We start from the raw sequence: 5,799 nt of genomic DNA on the forward strand, positions 1-5,799 counted from the left end.
TGCCCCAAAACACCACAGCATTGCCCCAACTTAGGAGCACTCAAGTATAAATGGATTGAATTATGTCAGTGATAAAAGTAGCCCATATTTAATTCAATGAATCAACCTTGTTTTTGGATACTGCCAATCATTTTTCATTTGCGATGTATTCTATAAATAAATTTAACCATTGGGATTTTGGGTTTTGAGATCTATGCTTTTCCAATTGAGTAATATTATTTTCTTGGAAATTGTTAAGGGTTAATAAAAATGGGTTGGTGGTGTTGGAGTAGTGGGTCAACTGAGGAGAGGTCACCAAGGAGACATATTGACAGGGAAACTGGAATGCTTTGACCCAGAAGGGTTGACAGCTTCTTGGTGATGTTGGTCCAGAATGTTTGGATAGGTGGGCAGAGCCAGATGTTATGAAAGTAGTCATCTCTGGTATTAAGGGAACAATGAGAACAAACGTCTTTATCCACTGAGCACATTTTGGACATTCTGTGTTGGGTGATATGTGTTACTGTATGTGTAAAACCTAATATTGAAGGAGTTGCATTTTGGAATTGCGGGTCATAGAAAATGTGTTTGCACCAGGTGCAAATAAGCTTCCACAGGTTGGTATCGGTGGAAACAGCAAGGTGTCTTTCCCATTCCATGGTAGGTAAGATTTAATAAAAGTTTGTATATTCTGGATAAGGGATTTTTAAATTACCTATATCAGTAAAATGTTCAATCATCGGAGTGGTTGTAGGATGTTGTTCGTTAATTTGATTTTAACTTTTAGAGGCTGCTGCAGTTGATGGAATTGCAGGAAACTGTGACAACTGATATTATACCTTTGGGGAGAGGCTCGGAAGGATATAAACAATGGTTTTCAAAAATGTGTTCCAGATGAATAATTCCTTGTCTTTTCCAAGACCTAAAGATTATTGGTCTGTTTTTAACCAGGAAAACCGAGTTGTGCCAGATTGGAGGGAATTTGTTTGGAGATAGTGTGTGAGCACTGAGTTTGTTGAATCTCCACCAGGCTGACAGAGTCGTTGTGTTGAATGGATTTTTAAAGCAATTAAGTTTCTTCCTTGATTCAGTAAGGAATGGGAGATCAGATATTGATATATCTTGACATTCTGTTTGGTTAATGTCTCGCCATCCATGGGCCGATGTTGCTCTGGTTGAAACCATTTAATTATAAATTGAAGATGGTTCACTAAATTGTAGTATCCGAAGTTTGGTTCTGCTAGCCCTCCACTGTCTTTGTTTTTCCATAGTGTTGCTAGGTTAATTCTCGGTTTCTTGTATTTCCAATAGAATTTATTGATTATTGAGTCTAGAGTATTAAACCAATTTACTGTAAGTTGGACTGGGGCCATTGAAAATATATAGTTTATTTTTGTTAGTTAAAGATTCAAGAGGTTTATTTGTCACATACATATAGTAATTGTAGCAGTTTCAGAGCCCTCCAGCACAGAGACACATATGATGAGGTTCAGATACACAGTTTATTGTAGAGAGGGTCTAGGTGGAATAAGCTGCTGCTATCCTACCAATTAGTAAGATGGGTAGGTTGTTCCATCGAATGAGGTATTCTTCAATGGATTTTAGCAATGGAGTAAAGTTCAAGGTAAACAAATCTGACGGATTGGTGGATATATCAATACCAAAGTATCTAATGTTGCCCGTTGTGACTGTTAAAGGAAGTTTCTGGATTACAACATTCCAGTCTTCCCCACTGATTGGTAAGACCATGGTTTTAGTCCAGTTTATTGAATAGTCTGAGAAGGCTGAAAATTTTGATATAAGATTGAACACTTCCAGTAGGGATGATATTGGGTTCCGTAAATATAGCAAAATACTGCCTGCATATAAATACATTTTGTGAACAGAGTTTTCTGTTCGTAAGCCAATGATATTACTGTTTTGATGGATGGCCGCCACGAGCGGTTCAATAAAGATGGCGAATAGTAAAGGGGAGAGTGGACATCCTTGTCTTGTGCCATGTTGTAGAGTGAAACGCTGTTGTAGTGGTGTGTTCTGGCCCTGGGCCAGGGAATAAGAGAGGGGAGGCAGGAGGAGGCAAAACAGCAACAGTTGGCATTTATTTATTCAATGTTCAAACAAAAAGGTGGATCATAGGCCAAATGGAAGTATCATAGGCTCGGTTGCAAACAGGGGAAACGTGTCGTGTCTGGTTAGCTGCGCTCAGTGCTCGTGTTGCCGGGTCCGGTCACGTGTCCTGCAAACACGCACTTCCCTCGCTGTGGGGAAAAACAAAAACCTAAATCTAAAGAAGAATCAGCGGGGCCCCTCCGTTGATTCGCCCGATCCCCAGCAGCTGAGTGGCCCTGGGATAGGGGCCTGCATCGCCTGTCTGCAGCGGCGTCTTGACGACAACCTCTTGGCACACCACACACCCCTAACGTTGGACTTAGGCCAACAGCCGTACCCCGCCCCCCTTTGAAGCACCCGGAAGTTGAAGAGTTGGAGGGCCAGGTACCACTAGGTGATCCGCGCATTGGTGTCTTTCATACGGTGGAGCTATTGTAGTGGGGCGTGGTCCGAACAGAGGGGGAAGGCCCTACCCAGGAGGTTATAGCGGATAGTGGTGACATCCCACTTTATCGCCAGACATTCCTTCTCTATGGTGTGTACCTCGTCTCCCGCTCTGCAAGCTTGCAGCTGAGGTACAGCTTGTGCAGATCCACATCCTTGACCTCCTGGGACAGAACGGCCTTAGTCTTGGGTCTCGGCATATTCGTGACCGCAGCGGTCTTATCCACCTGGGGTTGCCCCGCCCCCTAAGTGATACCCCAGATTCAGTACCTCCCTCTGCCCAACAGCGCACTTCTTTGGGTTGGCGGTGAGCCCTGCGCTCTTCAAAGATGCTTGCACCATGCCCACATGCAGCAGGTGCTGCTCCCACGTATTGCTGTGAATAATCACATTGTTTAAGTCCTGCGGATGCAGGAAGCAGTCCATGAATCTCTTAAAGATTGCGGGGGTCTAAATAACCCGAACAGAAGCACGCAAAACTGGTAAAGGCTGAGAATGCCGATTTTTCCTTGGACTGCTGGGCCAAGGGAATCTGCCAATAGCCCTTGGTTAAATCCAGCATCGTAAAAAATCGAGCCGTACCTAACGTGGGGCGTCCGATAGGCATTAAACTTTGACACAGCTTTCACCTTCCGGTAATCTACGCAGAACCTAACCGACAAAAAATGCACAAGCAAAAAACTAACGACACTGTTTTACTCAGATTCCTTCCAGCATCTTATACTTGTATCTGGCTGAATTTAGAAACAGGAGGTCATGCACTAAAGTTTGAGGTTGCTCTAATGGTCGATATACTGTATACTTTGATTGTTTCTAGTTTCTCATGTAAGTCGCTTTGGACCAAGCGTTTGCTAAATTAATATTATTATTTTTATGGAATATTAAATTACATATTTATTTATAATTAATTCATGATTTTTTATTTATTCTTATTTTTTAAATATTACATATTTTTTTATTAATTCACTAATGTACTAATTTCATTATTATTTAAATCATTTCATTCATTAATAAAAACACGTGCAGTATGAACACATATCCTCCCCTCATCCTCCATTCATTTAATAATATTCTTATTGTACCCCCCATTACACCCGTGTGTGTTTGGCCGCCAGGTCGTTGGCCTCTTTGGCAGAGTTTACACCCGACAGGACACTACACCGTTCAAACATAAATGCTGTGACCCCCCCAAGCTCTAACCGTGCTCCTTACCTGATCAACAACATCACGTGTTGGGAGAATAACGGGGGAGTAAAGGGGGGAGGTTAGGGTCTGTACCTTCCTAGAACATACATTGAGAGGTGGGGAGCCGGACTGGAACGTCCACATTTTTAGTGCACAAAGGGACAATGATTCTTTGGACCGAATTCAAACTGAAGCTTACATTTCTGGAACGGACCATTGAAAAGATTTAGTTCGATTTGAACCATTCTTTGGACGGATTTCAAACTGAGATTTGAGGGGAGATTTGGGAGTCCGGAGGACCACGGGAGTAGCAGTTTAACATTCGTCAATTAGTGTTAGTGTTAAATTTTAGGTACATTTCATTTCAACAAGATTCACTGAAGAGTTTATCTCTTTATTTTTTTCTGGTCAAAATCCCTGGATTCAATGAAAAAATATTGAAAGTCCTTTTTTTTTTAATCTCTTTTGGGGATTCTGCTGGATGTGTCAGAATGCCGACCGGATCGGTGAAGCTGCACAGCATCCAGAAGCTGGGACACGATAACCAGTCCTACAAAGTATCAAATGAAGGTACAGTCTGTCTGTCTACTTATCTATCTGTCTATCTGTCTATCTGTCTGTCTGTCTGTCTGTCATTTAAAAAGGGAGGTCTTTTCTGTGCAATGTAGTATTATCCTCCAAATGAAATCTTCAAATCTATCTATCTATCTATCTATCTATCTATCTATCTATCTATCTATCTATCTATCTATCTACCTATCTATCTATCTATCTATCTATCTAGCTATCTATCTATCTATCTATCTATCTATCTATCTATCTATCTATCTATCTATCTATCTATCGAAAAAATGTTCCATTGAGATTAACAGTCTCTGTTTCAAGGGAGACCAGGCCGATAGCTAGAAGAGCTAAATAATATTTGCACAACACAACATTTAAATACACAGATACTAGGTTACCATGTTGCCAGCAAATTACATACAGTAGTAGCATTTTAATGGTATTGTCCCCAGTTCTATCAAATATAAATTGCGACGCTTCAGTTGTACCCCTGGTACAGCTCGCACTGAGGTCCCCGGGATGATTCTAGGGATAGAATCTAAATATCGAAATAAATACTGATTTGTTTTTAAATATTTTCATACATTTTTATATATTTTCAATACTCACATTCAGTTATAATGACAGGAAGATTTGGGGAAAATGATTGTTTTTCTTATGTTTTCCTTAAAATATTCGCATTCAACACAAAAAGAAAATACAGGAGCAAAATTGCCAAGTATCGGGGAGAAAAGCAACTCAATACTGACAGTGGCATCAAATTAATTCATTTTAGATGGAAAAAACAATCAAAGAAATACATACATACATTTTGTTGGTTTGAAATCAGTCATTGATTTTACATTGGTTCATTGATTCGTGCAGAGAGCATAAATTACATTTTTCACAAAATACTGTAAGATACTGTATATTAGGGACATGATGTGAAAGCGGAGAGTATTGTCCTGTACTGTTCTGCAAGATGTAAGAAATATGCCAAAAATTCCCATGTAAATAAAGGTGTAGCGGGGTCAAAGCCTATATGGGGGCTGAGTCAGAGTTTCAAAATTTGTTATAAACCTCAGATAAAACATAAATGATATCAGGACCGAAACCCTGTGAGCAGTATTTTCTAGTGCTTCAAGAATTCAGTCTTCTCTCGCTCAGCTCAGCGTTCACTGTTTGCATTTTGGGTCGAGGCTTCAGCCCAAATTTCCGAAATCTGGGTGCTTTATAAATGTAACGCCTGCTCCGTTCCTGTGTTTCAGAGCCGACCGTTTCCTACATGTGAGTGTTTTACATCCTTCCTCATCCATGTCCCAGTGTTGTACCGTATATTACAATATAACTTTATTGTAAAGCGTCCCTTGACGATCTGGTCTCTGTTCTTCACCGCAGGACGATGACCACGTCCAACCAGGACGACAAGTAAGTCAAGAAATATGGAGTAGATCATAGTGGTGATTGATGTGGTTATACTTGATTAATTATTAGAGATTCATCAGAGATTTATTTTCGTCCCTGTCACACAGAGCTCAA

Source organism: Zeus faber (assembly GCF_960531495.2).
Source record: "Zeus faber genome assembly, chromosome: 2".
Lineage (NCBI taxonomy): Eukaryota > Metazoa > Chordata > Actinopteri > Zeiformes > Zeidae > Zeus > Zeus faber.